A 21,070-nucleotide genomic window follows, 5' to 3' on the forward strand; every position below is an offset into this window, starting at 1 on the left:
GACATAATCTAGGGGTGTCTAAAGCAGAGTAATGAATAAATTTACGAAAAAAGTTAATTAAACCCAAAAAGCTACGTAGTCGCTTCTTCGTCGTAGGAACAGTAATGTCACGTAAAGCTTGAAGTTTTTCCGGGTCAGGCGTAATGCCCTCTGATGAAATTGCATGTCCAAGAAATTTTATAGAAGTTTTACCAAAGTGCAATTTACTGAGATTAACTGTGAGTCCTTGTGCACGAAAAGTTTGCAACAGTTGTTCAAGAATCAAATTGTGTTCAGACCAGTTAGCTTCTGCAATAAGAATGTCGTCTACGTACGTTGTGATTCTGTCTTTAAGTTCTGTCGGAAGTATTGTATTCAAACCGCGAATAACAGCTGCTGAAGAAATTGTGAAACCGAACGGTAATTTACAAAATTAATAACAGTCACCAAAACAGAGAAATGCTGTGTACTTTCTGCAGTTCGGTTGGAGCTGAATTTGCCAAAATCCCGATTTCAAATCTAATGTGGAATAAATAGCAGTACCATGAAATTTCTGTAGAAGTTCTTCTAGTGTCTGTGGGCGATCTGTTTCATTAATAATAATGCCATTGATGTGACGCGAATCAAGTACGAGACGAAGTGAACCATCTTTTTTCTTAACAATATGGAGCGGGTTTATGTACGGACTAACTGCCGGTTCAATAATTCCTGGGTCAAGCATAGCTTGCAATTCTTTCTTGACTTGTTCTCTATGAATTTACGGAATAGGATAATGTTTGGCTTTAAATGTGTCGTGCTGTTTAACTTGAAATTCATACATAAAACCGGACATAGTACCAGGAATGTTGTCAAAAACTGGAGCTTGCTGTAAAAGAGTTTTGTGTAGTTGCGTGCGTTCGTCGTCTGTATTTGCACAGCTCTGTTTAATTTTATCAGAAACCATCTGTATAACGTCATACTCGGCTTCGTCTGGAGTATTATAGTTGTGTACGTAGTATCTGTGAACAATGTGGAATTACAGTCTATGTTACGTGATGCAGAAATGACCTCTGTACGATTAATTGTTTGTTCTTCTGCAGATAAAGAGTGCTGAAATTCTAAAGCTAGTTGTACATTTTCATCCTTCAACATTAAATATGAGTTTTGAAACTCAATAATGGCATCGTGTTGTACCAGAAAATTCGTACCTAAAATAATGTCTGTCGTCAATAACGGAATAATCCAAAAAATTGAGTGAAATGTGTGACCTGCAATACAAAATGATAAATGTGTCTGTTATTTTACATCTACTCCTTTACTAGATACTGCTCCTTTCACTTTAGTTTTGCCTAATGGTAACGTAGGATAGGCATTCTCTTTGTTACACTCGTTGAAAGTTTCTTCATTTATAACTGACATAGGTGATCCAGAATCGATTACTGCTGAAAATTTCGATGATCCAATTTTAATTTCGATGACAGGGTGTGAAATGTTTTTTTTTTTTTTTTTTTTTTGAACAACTGGTCTTTCCAGTAAAAGATTGTCTCGGATGTCGTCAAAAGTAATAACATTTTCGTGAACAACATTCTGCGTGTCAAAAGTAGTGCTTGCGTTGCTGGAATATGCGACCTGTCCTGTATCTAGTCAAATTCTATCTGACGTGTTATTATTTTCAGGAGGATTCTGTGGCATTTCGACTATTTGAACTGTTCTGTTATTTCTTCCAGACGTATTACGTTCTGGATTATACCTACTGTCTGGTTCATTCATGATAATATGTTGTTGCGGATGATTTTGTTGCTGGTAAGACCAACTGTTATTATATGTACGCTGAAAATTGTGCGCATTATTTTTACGTCTGTCATGATAGTCATTGCTATACGGTGCACTGCGATAGGAATTGAAATAGTGTGTCTTCTGTACGTACTGATTTCCTTGTTGCTGTACATTACTATTTGTTGGGGCCGACGCTATACGCGTACGCGGCGAAACATTAAAGCTTGGTTGACCTTGTGCACTACATTGTTGGTTAGGTATGCTAACCGGTTGGTTTTGTTGCTGTTGTTGGGAAAAACCTCTATTGTTACCAAAACGTGGTTCCTGTTGTTGATAATTTTGACGATACTGATAATTAAATTTTCGTCTGTTATTAAAGATTACGCTGGTAATTGTCATTTCGGGAGAGTCTAATGAAAAATTGTCACTTTCGGTAAAACTTGTCTTATCGGGTTTTCTTTACACTTTTCTTAATCCTAGATAGAGCAATAGTTAAAGAGCTGTTTTGATAGATATAAAGGATAGTAGAAGAGAAGGCAGCAGTGCAGAAAACTAAAGATGAAACAGCACTACTTCGGCTCGGGGCCCTGTGCACGCTATGGCACATATTCATTAAAACGTAATGAATCCCCTGAGATCTATTACGCGCTGCAAATAAATTTTAGCTTTTGCTTTACAGGCAATGCCCGTGAAAATTCAAAATTAAATTGCTGTATCCATGCTAATTGTAGTTTCTGCATTACAGGTAATGGCGGTGAAAGTACAAAAATAAATCGACGTATCCAGTTCAATGCGTGTACCTGTGCTCTGTCATTTTCAAATACCTTAGATTTTTTTACACATACAAATTGCTTATAATCAACGTTCTCGTCACTGAATGTGTGAACAGATTCACGATTGCATAAGAATCTGTTTGTCTGTGTCACTTCGGATTTTAAGTCGCGTAGTCTCTGTAAATTACCTAAATTATACTGGCTGTGTGAGTCTGACAAATGTTCGCAAAATGGCGGCTGCTGTGATGTATTAAACGCTGAAACATTTTTCATCTCTGTTACCTCTTGCTGTAAAGTTGACAATTTTCTACGTAATGTATTATTGGACGAATCTATCTCACTGATCGTCTGCTGTAGATTTTGGAATTCAGGTGTTTGATTAAACGAAATCGGAGAAGTATCGTCTGATTTGCTGTCATTATTACTTTCGATAACATCAATACGAGTGGCCAATTCATCATATTTTTCAGTCAGTATTTTTACCTGATCATTGGTTTTAGTGTCAGAAACATTAATTTGTTTTTGTGTTTTACGTGTGGTTTCGTTCAATTTTTTAACGTCAGCTTTGTGACATCGGAATCCTGTGTTAGTTCTAATTGTTCGAGTCTGTCTGTCACTGTCTGAAAGTCTACTGTGTGTGTATCTGTTTTTGATTTTAAATCGGAAATTTCATCACGCAATTCGGTGTTCAACTGTTTGATAGTGTTAATTTCGTCTGATACAGTAGCAATATTGTTGTCACGTGTGTTTTTGCTTTCGTAAACAATTTACGTTTATCTTCCTGTCTTTGTGCGGTAATTGTTTCCATAACTTGTTTTACTTTATTTTGTACCTGTATGAATTTACGGAAACGCGTTTCACTGTTTAGTAGGTGGTGATTAAAATGTTCGTCAATTTGACTGTTCTGTTGGTCAAATTTCGCGTCTACTTTTGCATCCAGCGTGCGCGAAAGTTCTGCTGTCATTAATTTAAACTCGTCGCGTAACTGTGTTGCTTTTTCAGAGCATTGTTTACCGACTGCACTAATTTCGTCTCTAAGTGTTTCTGTTGTAGCTGTTTGCATATCCCTTAATTCTTGAGCAACAGATCTAATTTCTTCACTACTTTTCCTAGCACAAGCTTCAATTTCCTCACGTAACTGTTCTTTAGTATCATGACATTGTGCGGCAACGGCTGTAATCTGTTCACTAAGCTGTCTGGAATTGTTGTCTAATTTTTCATTAAGGTTGTCATGTTTTTCATTAAGTTGTTTGAAATTTTCATTAAGTTATTTGTTCTGTTCACTAAGTTGTTTGTGGTTTTCCTCTTGTCTATCATTCGACTGTTTGGAATTGCTGTCTATTTTTTCATTCATTTGTCGTAAAAATGCCATAACCTGTTCCCAGCTACAATCATCGGCTCTATTCACTGTGCTATTTGATGGCATACCTGCAATTGTCACGTTTTGTGTAACCATTTGGTTATTTTGTGATTCTTGAAAATGTTTGCCAATCGGATGTGCACTGATAGTCACTACCTCAGAATCAAATAAATCTGCCGTACTTTGAGTACACTGTTCATTTTCGTTAGCAAAATTTGTCTGTTCGTCACGTAAATCCTACAAACCGGGTGTGTTAAGCTGCGCAGCGTTCATTGTAACAGAACGTCCCGGGTCATCAATTGTCGTTAAATTAACAGAGGACACAATTGAATTCGTCTGTTCATCACTAGGATCAAAATCAACATTAATAATCCGCACACTCTGACTGTCTGTAAATAGAGGACTGTCATTAAGACACTGAGTGTCGCAAGTACTATCGGTCAAGTTATTTGAGTCGGCTATTTCACTCATTGTACATCGCGATGTACTGTTAACAGTTTTTCGCGGCATTTTTCACAAATCAAAAAATCAAAATTATTCACAAATGAAACAAACACAATGCAAAAATGCAACAAACACAAATACAACAAAGAACAAAAAATTGCCGATGATCTGTGAAAGAAAGAGCGACAAATTAGTAAATGCGTTGCGCCAAATGCTAATTACATTTAAGTAAATAAGAGCAGATATATGACTACTTATCAGAAGATTCACAAAGAAATACGATCCTGGTCCGGATGTCGCCAAGTGTAACCTCTCCACACGAAATTTTGTTAAATGATAATGGAAATTGAGCCAAGCGTAACCTCCCCACAAAAATTAAGGAATGAAAATTGACCATAAACCAACAATAATATTAATTAAATAATGAACCATGAACGAAATGTAACCTCCTAACAGAAATAATAATATCTGGTAAATTTTATAAGGACAGCAGCGCTGACCTTCGGCCCTGTATTCTGAATAACAAAAGCAAAAATTCTTACCTCAATAAAAACTGCAACTATTTCTGCTCTTATTTATCGACACAGCTTCATGCAATGCTGGCGTATATATATATATATATATATATATATATATATATATATATATATATATATATATTGGTTCTTGGAAGGAATGCTTACGAAATATTCTTTAAATTGAAATGAATGTTTTTCTTTTAAAAAAAAGGTTACTTTATATTGTAAAAATTATTATTGGGGCATTTCTTCTGAACAAATCAAATTACAATTAACATACATTATTAATTATGCGCAAGGCTGCTTCTCTACCTTCTACACCAATACTCATCCTCCAGAGTCCCGACCAGAGTTGCGAGCAGAGCACACAGCCGACGCATGCCGACTCCCGCAGACTACTACCGTCCACTCGCTACTAAAGCCGACCGACCACTACTGCATCCGACTGACTACTACTGCAGACTCGCGCAGACAAGCGCAGACTGACTTCTACTGTCGACTCGCGCAGACTAGTGCTGTCGACTCGCGCAGACTAGCGCAGACTCGCGACAAGCAACAACTAACAATAAACTACTCTCTGGTCAGAGATTCTGTCATGCCTCGCCCATCGCCGGCGAAGCATACACCTTACAGTCTACCATCGACTTGGAGTAACAAGAAAACTGATTCATTCTACCAGGCAACATGTTCCCATTAATACGTGGCCCAATCTCGATGATACGGAGCCAGCTGTAATCGTGATCGACGTCGCCATTTCGTCAACATAGGAACACGTACGGTGAGACCCATGTTCATCAATGAGCGCTGAACAGTGTGGTCCTAAACACTTGCGCCTGAATCAGCACTATTCTCTGTCGTCAGAGCTGCCACAGATCACTGCATATCCTGCTTTGCAGGGCGAAAAAGCTTCGATCTCCACGTTATCTGATGATTGAGCCGTGGAGTTCCAAAACTTTGTCGCCTACGTTTCATTGTCCTTCAATCACTTTCCATAAGTGCTCACGAAAATACACTATGTGATCAAAAGTATCCGGACACCACGACAAGTTCGTGGCGCCCTCCATCGGTAATGCTGGAATTCCGTATGGTGTTGGCCCACCCTTACCCTTGACGACAGCTTCCACTGTCGCTGGCATACGTTCAGTCAGGTGCTGGAAGGTTTCTTGGGGAATGGCAGCCCATTCTTCACGGAGTGCTGCACTGAGGAGAGGTATCGATGTCGGTCGGTGAGGCCTCGCACGAAGTCGGCATTCCAAAACATTTAAAAGGTATTTTAGGGGATTCAGGTCAGGACTCTGTGCAGGTCAGTCGTGTAACCACTCCGCCACGGGCCGTGTATTACGAACAGGTGCTCGATCGTGTTGAAAGATGCAATTGCCATCCCCGAATTGTTCTTCAACAGTGGGAAGCAAGAAGGTGCTTAAAATATCATTGTAGGCATGTGCCGTGATAGTGCCACGCAAAACAACAAGGGGTGCAAGCCCCTCCATGAAAAACACGACCACACCGTAACACCACCGCCTCCGAATTTTACTGTTGGCACTACACACGCTGGCTGATGACGTTTACCGGGCATTCGACACACTCACACGCTACTATCGTATCACCACAATGTGTACTGTGATTCGTCATCCCATACAACGTTTTTTCACGGTTCAATCGTCCAATGTTTACGCTCATTTCACCAAGCGAGGCATCGTTTGGCATTTACCAACGTGATGTGAGGCTTACGAGCAGCCGCTAGACCATGAAATCCATGTTTTCTCACCTCCCGCCTAACTGTCTTAGTACTTGCAGTGGATCCTGATGCAGTTTGGAATTCCTGTGTGATGGTCTGGATAGATGTCTGCCTATTACACATTACGGTCCTCTTCAACTGTCAGCGGTCTCTGTCAGTCAACAGACGAGGTCAGCCTGTATGCTTTTGTGCTGTACATGTCCCTTCACGTTTCCACTTCACTATCACATCGGAGCACTGGACCTAGGGCTGTTTAGGAGTGTGGAAATCTCGCGTACAGACGTATGACACAAGTGACACCCAATCACCTGACCACGTTCGAAGCACGTGAGTTCCGCGGAGCGCCCCATTCTGCTCTCTCACGATGTCTAATGACTACTGAGGTCGCTGATATGGAATACCTGGCAGTAGGTGGCAGCACAATGCACCTGATATGAAAAACATATGTTTTTGCGAGTGTTCAAATGGTTCAAATGGCTCTGGGCACTACGGGACTTAACATCTGAGGTCATCAGTCCCCTAGAACTCAGAACTACTTAAACCTAACTAACCTAAGGACATCATACACATCCATGCCCGAGGCAGGATTCGAACCTGCGACCGTAGCAGTCGCGCGGTTCCGGACTGAAGCGCCTAGAACCGCTTGGCCACCGCCGCCGTCTTTTGTGGGTGTCCGGATACTTTTGATCAAATAGTGTAGCACCTGAAGATCCGATCAGCTTTGAGGTTTTCGAGATTCTCCTTCCCAGAGGCCGGACCATAACACTCTGTTCGTTGTCACAGACGCTTATTTAAGCGGTTCAGCTCAAGACAAGTCGCCCTGACACGCTAGTTTCCAAATTCAGAGCGGAGGATACTTCACAAGCAACTCATATATCTATATCATCTTCAACGTGTGCAGGCCTTACACCTGCCGATCACCGATCATGATAGAACTTTCGCAGATCGTTTGTTGCACAAATTGCCGATCTGTTGTTTGTCTCTTCAGGTACTTTTTTTATGTGCGAGGCAACTTTTACAAGAGACGTAATAACAAATTTCAACAACCAACACACATATGGGTTGACTGCAGTCATAGTACTACAGTGCAGGCTATAGAAACAGCGATAATGAATAGCTCAGTAGGCGGTTCAGTTGAAGATGAATGGATGTGTCTAGAACGGGCATTACAGAATCTGGAAAGAAAAAGATAGTTACTAGGAAAGTAACTGCGAAGAAGCCATGGATAACAGAAGAAGTATTTCAATTGATCGACGAAAGAAGGAAGTACAAAAATGTTCAGGGAAATTCAGGAATACAGAAGTACAACTCACATAAGAATGAAATAAATAGGAAGTGTAGGCAACCTAAGGCGAAATGGCTACATGAAAAATGTGAGGAAATCGAAAAAGAGATGATTTTTCGAAAGTACTGACTCAGAAAGTATAAAAATCAAAACAACCTTCGGTGAAATTAAAGCAAGGCGGTAACATTAAGAGTGCAATGGGAAATCCAGTGTTAAATGCAGAGGAGAGAGCGAATAGGTGGAATGAGTACACTGAAGGCCTCTATGAGGAGTCTGATGACGTGATAGAAGAAGAAACATCAGTTGATAGGGAAGAGATATGATATCCAGTATTAGAATCAGAATTTGAAAGAGCTTTGGAAGACTTAAGATCAAATAACTCAGAAAGGATAGACCACATTCTATCGGAATTTCTAAAATCATTGGGGGAAGTGGCAACAAAACGGCTATTCATGTTGGTGTGCGATATGTGTGAGACTGGCACACCACATGTGACTCTCGGAAAAACATCATCCACACAGTTCCGAAGATTGCAAGAGAATTACTGCACAACCAGCTTAGCAGCTTATGCGACCAAGTTGCTGACAAGAATAATACACAGACGAATGGAAAAGAAAATTGAGGATTTGTTAGACAACGATCAGTTTGGCTTTAGCAAAGGTAAAGGCACCAGAGAGACATTTCAGTCGTTGCGGTTGATAATGGAAACAAGACGGTAGAAAAATCAAGACACCTTCGTAGGATTTGACGACAATGTAAGATGGTGCAAGGTATTCGAAATTCTGTGAAAAACAGGGATAATCCATAGGGAAAGACGATTGATATACAACATGTACAAGAACCAAAGGGGAACAAGAGAGAGTGGCCGCCAAGAAGTGCTCGGATTAGGAAGGATAAGACACGGATGTAGTCTTTCACCCCTACTGTTCAATCTATTCATCGAAGAAGAAATGACGGAAATAAAAGAAAGGTACGAGAGGTGGATTAAAATTCAGCGTGAAAGAATACCAATGATAGGATTTGCTGATGTCATTGTTATCCTTAGTGAATGTGAAGAAGAATTACAGGATGTGTTGAATGGAATGAAGTCTAATGAGTATAGAATATGGACTGAAAGTAAATCGAAGAAAGACGAAAGTAATGTGAAGTAGCAGAAATGGGAACAGCGAGAAACTTAACATCAGGTTACGAAGTAGACGAAGTTAAGAAATTCTACTACCTAGGCAGAAGAATAGCCTATGGCGGATGGAGCAATGAGATTATAAAAAGCAGACTAGTACAGGCCTTCATGGGCAAGAGAAGTCTACTATTATCACACGCAGACCTTAATTTGAGGAAGAAACTTTAGAGGATGTACATTTAGAGCACAAAATTTTATGGTAGTCAAACATGGACTGTGGGGAAATCGGAACGGAAAAGAATCGAAGCATTTGAGATGCGGTGATACAGACTGAAAATTCGGTGGAATGAGGAGGTTCTCAGCAGAATGGCGAGAAGAAGGGACAGGATGTCAGGACACGTGTTAAGACATCAGGGAATGACTTGCATGATACTAGAGGGAGTTGTAGAGGGCAAGAACTGTACAGGAAGACAGAGATTAGAATACATCCAGCAAATAAATGAGCACGTAGGTTGCAAGTGTCACTCTGAGATGCAGAGGCTGGTATAGGAGAGGAATTCGTGGCGGTCGTATCCTACCAGTCAGAACAATGATGACTCAAAAAACAGAAAAGAGATATCTCAAGCCTGGTTTTGCCCAGAGCGAATGGAAACGAACACAAGCAAACGAACAGTGCAGAAAATTTTCCATACTTCACTACCATCTGGGAACAAGTATTTACGCTAGAGGGATGGAAAAGAACACCAGATAACAAGCATTGCCTATAGACTCTGTGTTGGTCTTTTTTGGCACTAAGACACGATGAAAAAATTTTATATTTAGAGAGGATTATTTTGCATGGCGAGCACAACGTTTTCAATGAGTTAGGCAAAATGGTGTAGGGAAAGAAGAATTTATGATCTCAATTTGTAGGTAAGCGTGAAATGTTAACATTGCAGCTCCAGATATCCTTAGCGTTACAGGTCGGTTGAAACTTTTCGCTCGCTTCTCTTTACAACCGAGGAGCAATGAAAGCAGAACACTAATTGCCGGAGACCAACATAACATGGATAAAAGGCTAGCATTAACACTCTGGTTATTAGCAGCTGGAGACCTTTACGCACTGTAGAGATTTTTCGCATTTTAGTAGCTGCTATGTCTCAGATAGTCTTTGACGTCTACAGTGACGTTGCATACCGCATCAAGGATTTATTGAAGTACGTATAAAGAAAATGTGCAATAGACGTACGACTTGTCACGTAGACTACCTGGTAAAATCTGCTATAAGTACAGTTTGTTAGAGGGCAGGCAGCGTGATCCCGGTCTTAGTTTTTGACAACGACATGTATACGTGTCGAAGGATTTTAAAGTCCGACATCTGCTAAAGCAAAATGTAAATGATGTGTTGTTTTCACCGTTTTTGTAATGTCTAGCGTCTACATTGCATGTCTGTGCAACTCTGGAGAGTGTATACAGTCTGTACGTTATTTTTTTCTATATTTTTATTTTTTGCAGTAACTCTTGATAATGGTCCAAAGGCCGAAACTGCAGTAGTGAAATAAATAATTTCTACAGTCAACGGCGACTATGATGCCTTTTAAACAAATTTTATTTAATGTAACAGTGAGACATCATGAAATGTATCTACGAAGGCTGGCAATGTTGAAGCAATGGAACACTTTCTACGGTGTATTCGTAATTGTCGTTTTTTTTCCTTTTTTTTATCAATGCTGCGACTTAACTTTCAGTAATTTATTTCCAAGAAAACTATCTGATATAAGTGTTAGATTTTCTTCTTACGGAATAACGTCTGCGAGATTAATTATTGTAAATTCTGTGGCTGACATGTTGTGAAGTTAATTATTATTTGTTCTCTGATGTTCTGGAAGTTCATTTTTTCTATAAAAGATGTTTTATTATCACCCATGCACTTCCACTGTATCTGAAAGAAAGGAAAAATGTGGAATACAGAGTGTCTAAATGGAACGTAAGTGCATTTACTTTTGAATGAGAAATTTATCTGAAGTCGTACACATTTACAGGTGGAAGACTGCCTAAGGTATGTGATTAAGTGAACATTCTACAAGCCGATTCCAACTGTAATAAGGATTAAAGTAAAACAATAGGAACTTTTCATTTACTTTTGAACCTATTTGTGTTATGCGCGTAGAGAGGATGGAGCCTGCCAAGCTAGGGAGTGAAAATGGTACTAAATCCGAATTGTTACAGAACACGATGAGTATCGCCACGATATAGCAGTCGATAATTCTGAAGGGTCTGCAGTGGATGGTAGTGTCCAAATGTAAATTAAAGTAGTAGCAGAGACAATGTTCGATGTGAAAGTAGCAGGAGTTGGCAGTTCGGGTGCATCCAACAAGAACTTAAAATTTAATGCAGTCCTGCAAGCTATGAACTAAATGTTTTCTAGCATTAAGGAAGATTCATAACAAATGTCGACTAACTTCAAGCAAGAGTTTTCCAGAAGCAAGCAAGGTTTTCACCAAATATATGCTAGCTTTACGCAAGGTTCAGACAAAATGTTTACTAGTTTTAAGCAAGAATTTTCCAACATTGATCATAAGATATCTTGGAAATACAGAAGCGTCCGATCTTACCCGTCGGCTTTGACCCATGACGTCACAAATGTAGCGGAAACGACTATAAACGACAATTCCAATATGGCGGATATAAAAACATCGCATACGTATTATCCAATATGGCGGATATAAAAACATCGCATACGTATTATAAACACTGAAATACACAAGTTTCACAAAAAGCCTAATGACTCTAACGGGACAAGCGTGGGAAATTGGGGGTTTTTGGGTGGGGACAAACTAAATATACACAAATGTAGCCACCGACCGCCATACAAAACCACGCAAAACAACGAAATAAATCAACATCACAAAACTGACCAAATACCAAAAAACACATTCCTATCCAGAATCGGACACTTCCCTTGACCTATGTAGCTCAACAGAACCTACCGATCACATCCTCCAATACAAAAAAAAAAAAAAAAAAACGAACACTTCTCTGACACCTACATACATCTACAACAGCTCCCCCCCTGACCCCCCCCCCCCCCCGCCAAAAAAAAACCTCCCAACCTAACCTCGTATTCAGGGCTACGCTACAGATCAATGTGTAGGTATCTACAACAGCTCCCAATCACATAAATTACGATCGAACACTTCCGATGACCTATATAGCTCAACAGAACCTACCGATCACATCCCCCAACACCAACCTAAAAAACCAACACTTCCCTTACACCTACATACATCTACAACAGCTCCCAATCACATAAATTACGATCGAACAAAGATAATAATAAACAAGTGGTACTCGAGGCCAGGCAGGGGGGGGGCTGCGCCCCCCCTGACCCCCCCCCCCCCCCCGCCAAAAAAAAACCTCCCAACCTAACCTCGTATTCAGGGCTACGCTACAGATCAATGTGTAGGTCCCTAACGTCACGGGTCAAAGCCGACGCGTGAGATCGGATGTTTCTGTTGACACAAAACATACATCAAAAACAAAAAAAAAACGGAACTTACCTCAAAAAAGTTCCAGCCCCACAAACTAGATTGGCCACCACAATCACACACAAATGCACCCTAACTAACCACTTTCGGCCTATACATTTTACCCACAGCCCTTAAAAAAACCCGAAAAATGCAATAGGCCTCTGGGACACTCTTCCGCCAACAGTACTCATCTAAATGAGACTGAAGGTTGGAAGAGCGCCTCTTCCCCCTCCCAAGAACTGACTTAACCGCCCCCCACATCCCCTCAATTGTGTTAGTGCAAGCCCCAGTATCATAATTCTTAAATTCTAGACTGTGGTTCACTACTAAATGATTAAATCCCCTGTCACCCAACCCCCTATAAGAAGAAAAAGCATCAGAAACTATTGTGGACCCGGGCTCTACATACTCCACAATTAACCCCACTAATTCAGCCTTCGACCTCCCCTCCACAACCCTAAAAACACATTCAGTACGCCCACCCCCGTGAACAACAGCCCCCCACACCCAAAGACCAGCCACAGACTTCCCCCTCCCATACTTCCTTTTACCAAACTGCGACTCGTCCACCTCCACAAGCACCCCATGCCCACCCAACTTACCCCTATACTTAATAAATTTCGAACACACTTCACGACAAAAGGAATACCAGTCTAAAACAGTCCTCTCACTCACACCAGTCTCAAACGCGCAAAAACTCTGTGGGCATCTATAACAAAAATAATATGTAATAAGCACAATCTCACGCATGCCCAATCTAGACTTCTCGAACCAGGTACCACGCCTTATAGAACGCCATACGCCATCTTTCCGGCAACACCACATGTATCCGTCGCTGGTCCGAGAGGCCGGAACTTTAACCAATTTCATCGCCTCAAGGCAAAGAGAACACTTAACAACTTCGGCGATTAAACCGAATAGTTGTAAGAACTTGATAAGTTCTAACGCTGTCTCGCCCATCATCGCCCTCAACCGAACACTATTAAGGCGGTCTTTCATATCCATTCCTAAACAAAAAACCACAACCAAATACACTCAGTAACAAACTCACCCGACATACAGCAATGAGCATTAAATTAAAACAAACGAAAACCATGAACACACCACCAGAGAGCACCACAAACAAAAACAAGACTAAACTCCGCGCCGTAATGACGTCACACACCACAACACGCTTACGTCACGGGTCAAAGCAGACGAGTAAGATCGGAGGTTTCTGTTCACTCGATATCTTGACTGTCAGACGAACTTATGTTAATTCTTGAGGTGATAAGTCAGAGCATGACGTGGACAAGATGGAAAATGACGGTAACGTTAGGGGTCAAGCAATGGAAATTCATTGTAATGAACATATGAGAAAGGATGATAGTGGTAGTAGGCATAAAAAATTAAAGGAGCTGTACCCAGAAGCTAAATCATCTCTGGAATACCGGTTAATCCAGCAGAAAATGTAGGTGTAGAAGCCAAATATACTGAAGGACTGAAAGAAGTTTAGCCAAATATAGAGCATCGTGTCAGTGTACTGGAGTGTGGGTCTTCTACGGGTATGAGCATGGCCGTGGAAGATGTTCTAGTTAAATTTAAAAAATTTTGTAAGTTTGACCAAGCGGTGTCAATTCATCCAATGGGCTTACGATTGAATAACAAGTATACTGCTTTTGTTCTACTGATTTTTATTTCGAACTAGTTTTCAGCTTATTAGGCCATCTGCAGGAAAGAACTGATTAGCTTCTGGTTAAGTTTTCAATATCTACGTTGAAGGTTTTGATGGGATCTTTGGTGAGGATATGGTAGGGATTGCGTGTGAGGAATTGTTTCACTTTCTCAACGTAATCACTTTTGTCTGCAAACCAATGTATTACTTTTATCTGATTTTGTCAGAATGCTGTTATTTTGGGTAATTTTCTTCTTTTGGATCTTCTTCTTTAGGTTCTTCATTGTGTTCAGATCTACATATTTGGTTGCAGGAATGTCTAACTAACGCCATTTTTGTATATCAGGACTTACTATGTGTTTGGCAGCAACGTCATTGTTTACACTGTATTCTATATCAACTTTTAAAACATCTAATCGTTTTTCGCAAGATTTATGGAGAGGGACATTGAAACATTTTGCTAGCACTCCCATTTCTTTCGTGGAAACAACTGTTTCTGATAAATTTACTACTCGTTCCGAAATGTTTTGTTTAGGTTTTGTGGTTATGGCTGCACTATGATCGCATGGGTTGTTTATTTTGTGCTTTTGGCGTAAGTACATTTCCTACATTATGTTACTTATATGTTCAAAAACAGTGCACTTCTTATCCAACCGTAAATATGGAATTTTTCTACTAGGAAGAAACGGAAAAATTCATAAATAAGAGAAAGCAGCTCAAAAATTTTAGAGATGTTTTACCCAGTGATTGGAATGGAAAGGAGAGGATATCGTTTATCAAGAGCCATCTGAGTGGGGTGCTAGCCGCTGTGGCCGAGCTGTTCTAGGGGCTTCAGTCAGGAACCGCGCTGCTACAACGGTCGCAGGTTCGAATCTTGCCTCGGGCATGGATGTGTGTGATGTCCTTAGGTTAATTAGGTTTAAGTAGTTCTAAGCCTAGAGGACTGATGACCTCACATGTTAAGTCCCATCGTGCTTAGAGCCATTTGAACCATCTGAGTGGGGACGTTGTAAGAGGTCCATGAATAAAGAATTTGTTGCTAGCACACTCGACCAGATGTAATTTCGATGGATTGCGTATGCGCTGCCTGCGATATGTAAGGTATAAGAGAATCTCAGACTAAAGAGCAGTGTTGTCAGCAGTAGGAACAGTGTAGCAGTCGTAGTAAGTAGTTGCTATCGAGCAGTCTGGTGTATCGTGTTGGCTGAGCCGGTTGTGTGGAGCGATGGCGGAGCCTGAGCGTTGTAGTATAAGGTAAAAGCAGCCTCGCGCATATGTAGTGTTGATATACAGTATCAAGTCCAATGTAAATGTTTAAAAAAGTCTCTTAATAATAATCTTTGGTTGGTTGTTTTGGGGAAGGAGACCAGACAGCGAGGTCATCGGTCTCATCGAATTAGGGAAGGACGGGGAAGGGAGTCGGCCGTGCCCTTTGAAAGGAACCATCCCGGCATTTGCCTGGAGCGATTTAGGGAAATCACGGAAAACCTAAATCAGGATGGCCGGACGCGGGATTGAACCGTCGTCCTCCCGAATGCGAGTCCAGTGTCTAACCACTGCGCCACCTCGCTCGGTGAAATAACAATCTTTCTCATAAAAAGTAACTTTTGAAATTCATTCATTTCAATTTAAAGAATTTACTAATTTCTCCAATTCTTGGTCATCCCGTTTATTGAAAAGAAAAATCAGTTGTTTCTTTTTATACATGACAAATCTATCGGCCAGCATTGCACTGAGCTGCGCCAGAAAAATTTCTTTTAGGAGCAGATATATACGCGTTATCCGGCGACGTAATTGAGGTAAGATTTTTCAATTTATTCAGAATGAATTTTCAGGGCAATGACGCAGCACTGCTGACGTCCAAAATTTACCAGTTTAAATTCAGAGTCAATTATTGAAAGGTTATAAGTGAGCCACAATTTTTTATTGAGAGATTAGTCACATTTTATTATTGATAGGTTACGCAATTTATTTGTTGGTAGGTTACGCTAAATGTTAATGCTATACATGTTTCCACTGTTGGGTAGTTACACTAAATGTGAATATTATTTATATTATTTTATCTGTGGGGAGGTTACACTTGTCGACAACCGGCCAGGATCGCATTTTTGTGAATTTCTGAGAAGTAGTCAGTTATATATCTGCTCTTATTTACTCAGTGTTAAATGGAGTTTGCATCTGGTGCAACGCATTTACTAACTTGTCACCCTTCCTTTCACAGATCATCGGCAATTTATTGCTCTTTGTTGTAATTGTATTTGTTCCATTTTTGCTTTGTCTTTGTTTGATTTTGTGCTTAACTTTGAGTTGTGAAAATGCCGCGAAAAACTGCTAACAGTACATCGCGATGTGCAATGAGTGAAAAAGCCGACTCGAATAATTTGAACAAATAAATAATGAAAATCTCAAACAGTCGAAGAAAGAGCAAGCCGACAATTTCAAACGACTTAATGAAACGAACAAACAACTTAATGAAAAACACGACAACCTTAATGAAAATCTCAAACAGTCGAATGAAAAACAAGACAACAATTTCAAACAGCTTAGTGAACAGATTAAAGCCATTGCCGTGCAATGTCATGATACTAAAGAACAATTACGTGAGGAAATTGAGGCTTGTGCTAGGAACAGTAGTGAAGAAATTAGATCTGTGGCACAAGAATTAAGTAATACGCATGCAGCCACAACAAAATTACTTAGAGATGAAATTAGTGCAGTCGCTAAACGACGTTCTGAAAACGCGACACACTTACGCGACGAGTTTAAATTGATGTCAGCAGAACTTTCACGCACACTGGATGCGAATGTCGACAATAAATTTGAACACAAAATAGGCAAATTGAAAAAAGTTTTAATCACCACCTACAAAACAGTGAAACGCGTTACCGTAAATTTATACAGGAACAGAACAAAGTAAAGAAACAAGTCATGGAAACAATTACTGCACAGAGACAGGAAGATAAGCGTAAATTGTTTACGAAAGCAAAAACATACGTAAACAACAACATTGCTGTAGTATCAGACGAAATCAATACTATCAAACAGTTGAACACCGAATTGCATAATGAAATATCTTATCTTAAAACAAAAACAGACACACACACAGTAGACTTTCAGACAGTGACCAGCAGACATGCCATTAAAGCAGACGTTAAGAAATTGAACAAAACCACCCGTAAAATCCAAAAACAAATTAATGTTTGTGACACTAAAAATGACGATCAGGTAAAAGCACTGACTGAAAAATTTGATGAATTGGCCAGTCTTATTGACGTTATCTAAAATAACAATGACACCAAAACAGACGATACGTCACCAATTTCTTTCAATCAAACACCCGAATTTCAAAATTTACAGCAGACAGTCAGTGAGATAAGTTCGTCCAATAATACATTGCGTAGAAAAGTGTCGTCTTTACAGCAAGAAGTGACAGAAATGAAAAATGTTTCAGCCTCTACCACGTCACAGCATACGCCACATTGTGAACATTTGTCACTTTCACACAGCCTGTATAATTTAGGTAATTTACAGAGAGTACACGACTTATATTCCGAACAGACACAGACAAACAGATTATCATACAATCCTGAACCTGTTCAGACATACAGAGACGATAATTTTGATTATAAGCACTTTCTATCCGTGAGAAAATTTAAGGTATTTAAGAATGACAGAACACAGATACACTCTTTGGACTGGATATAACAATTTGCTTTTGAATTTTCACCGGAATTGCCTGTAACGCAGAAACTAAAATTTATTTGCAGTGCGTTAAGTGACCTCAGGGGATTCATTACACTTGGATGAATATGTGCCGTAGCGTGCACAGGGCCCCGAGTCGTAGTAGTGCTATTTCATCTTTAGTTTTCTGCACTGCTGCCTTCTCTTTTACTATCCTTTACATCTATCAAAACAGCTCTTCAACTATCGATCTATCTAGAATTAGGACTGAGTAAAGAAAACCTGATATGACAAGTTTTACCTGAAAGTGACAGTATTCATTAAACACTCCCAAAATGACAAGAACTAACAGCGTAATTTTAATAACAGACAAAATTTTAATCATCAGTATGTACAAAATTTTTAGCAATCGTAGACACATTTTGGCAACAATAGAGGGTTTTCACCACAACAGCAACGAAACCATACGGTTAGCATACCTAACCAATAATGTAGTCTGCATGGTCAACCAAGCTTTAATGTTTCGCCGCCTACACGTATTGCGTCGGCTCCACCAAATAGTAACGCACAGCAACAAGGAAATTACTACGTGCAGAAAACACATCATTTCAATTCCTATCGCAACGCGCTGTATAGCAATGACTATCATGACAGACGTAAAAGTAATTAGCACAGTTTTCAGTGTAACAGTCGCTCTTACTAGCAGCAGAATCATCCGCAAGAACAGATTATCATGAATGAACCAGATAGTCGGTATCATCCCGAACCTAATACGTCAGGACGAAGTAACAGAACAGTACAAATAGTCGAAATGCCACAGCATCCTCCCGCAATTAGCAGCACGTCATAAAGAATTTGACTAGATACAGTACAGGTTGCATCTTCCAGCAACGTAAGCAATACTTTTGACACACAGAATGTTATTACTTTTGACGACATCCGTGACACACTTTTACATGAAAAACCAGTTATACAAAAAACCGTTTCCCACCCTGTCATTGAAGTAAAGATTGGATCATACACATTTTCAGCAATAATCGATTCTGGATCACCTATGTCAGTTATAAATGAAGAAACTTTCAACGAGTGTAACGAAGAGAATACCTATCCTACGTTACCATTAGGCAAAAGTAAAGTAAAAGGAGCAGTATCTTGTAAAGGAGTAGATATAAAATTACAGACACACTTATCGTTTTGTATTGCAGGTCATATGTTCCACTCAAATTTTTGGATTGTTCTCTTATTGACAACAGACGTTATTTTAGGTACGAATTTTTTGATACAACATGACGCAATTATTGACTTTCAATATTCCTATTTAATGTTAAAGGATGAAAATATACAACTGGCATTAGAATTTCAGCGCTCTTTTTCTGCAGAAAAACAAGCAATTAATCGAACAGAGGTCATTTCGACATCGCGTAACATAGACTGTCATTCCACATTGTTCACAGATACGCACGTACACAACTACAATACACCAGACGAAGCCGACTATGACCTTATGCAAATGATTTCTGAGAATGTGAAGCAAAGCAGTGCAAATACAGACGACGAACGTACAAAGCTACGCAAAATTCTTTTACAGCAAGCTCCAGTTTTTGACAACATCCCTGGTACTATGTCCGGTTTTATGTATGAATTTCAAGCTAAACAGCATGACACATTTAAAGCTAAACATTATCCTATTATGTATATCCGTACACAAAATATTGTAGCAGACGCATCATCCCGTTCTCTTAGCAACAATCAGCAAGACATCGCAACCAACTTCTGCAAAGCAAATTTTAGTGTCATGTATATTCAACAAGTTGCATTCGAAAATTTCATTTCGTCATCATTACGAGACACAGCACAAGAGCAAAGCAAAGACAACGTATGGAAAGAAATTAAACAACTTTCGCAAGATAGGAATAACGTTACCATTAGAAACCATTATACTGTACGCAAGAACATTCTGTTTCGCCACTCTCACCCTGACAGCAACAACTGGTTATTATGTACTCCTGACGAACTTGTTAACAAATTAATTAGGTATACTCATTTAAGTTACGCACATTACGGAGCCAGAAAATGTTTTCTTATACTGAGACAGAACTGTTATTTTGCCAACATGGAGAAATGTATTCGACGAGTTTTAGCGTCAAGTAAAATCTGCCAGAAAGCTAAATCAGACACGACTTCACATATCCTCCGTTACATCCCATTGTACCTATTAAATTGAGACACATGGCGCTGTAGACATTTTTGGTCCAATTCCCAGAACTAATACGGGTTTTTGCTACATCTTTGTCGCTGTTGAACTCACTTCGAAATTTGTTACTTTCACTCCGTTACGCAAAGCTACTGCTAAAACTATTTCGAATGCATTTGTAAAACAGTTTTTATTTCATGTAGGGCATATACTGGAAGTAATTACCGACAATGGACCACAATTTCGATCTGCAATATGGACACGTATGTTACGAGCTAGAAACATTTCTCCGATCTATATATCCAAGTATCACGCTTCTTCGAACCCTTCTGAACGACTGATGAAAGAAATTGGTAAACTATGTAGAATATACTGCCATAAAAAACATATTGATTGGGATACACACATACTCTCATTCCAAAATGTAATTAACTCCATACCAAATGAATCTACTATGTTATCCCCGACTGTTATATTGAAAAATGTTGAACCACCTAACAAAATTAAAGAATTAGTATATTTTCCTACATCTCGTCGTCTACGCCACCATGAAATAATCGACATTGCGCTCAGCATCAAACGTGCCGCAGAGCGTCGGAGAATACAGCAAAAACAGGTTTGTATACGCCGTGACTTTCACATAGGACAGAAGATATTACTACGCACACACTGTTTATCCAACAGAGGAAAAAGTAGGTGCAGTAAATTTGAGCTTCTATACGCAGGACCATATAGAATCCGCAGCATTCCTTACCCCAACGTAGTACACGTCGAAACTTTGAGAACCGGAAAAAGCAAGGGCAATCACCATATCTCCAATATGAAACCCTTTATTGAATGAACATACTTTATGATTTATCACACTGTAATGCCATTTCCTGATATTTATATGGCCACTTATGCAATTATATTTATGTGACTACTTACTGATAATGATCGTATTTTTTTCTTGGCAAGTGCCTGGTAAGTTAAGGTTAGCAGGTCGCTTTTCTTGTCGTTAGACATCAGACCGTGCACATTTTCCATTTTTGTGTGTATGTATGATTGTTTTCCTATCGAA

This window comes from Schistocerca nitens, chromosome 5, assembly GCF_023898315.1.
Source record: "Schistocerca nitens isolate TAMUIC-IGC-003100 chromosome 5, iqSchNite1.1, whole genome shotgun sequence".
NCBI classification, from domain to species: domain Eukaryota; kingdom Metazoa; phylum Arthropoda; class Insecta; order Orthoptera; family Acrididae; genus Schistocerca; species Schistocerca nitens.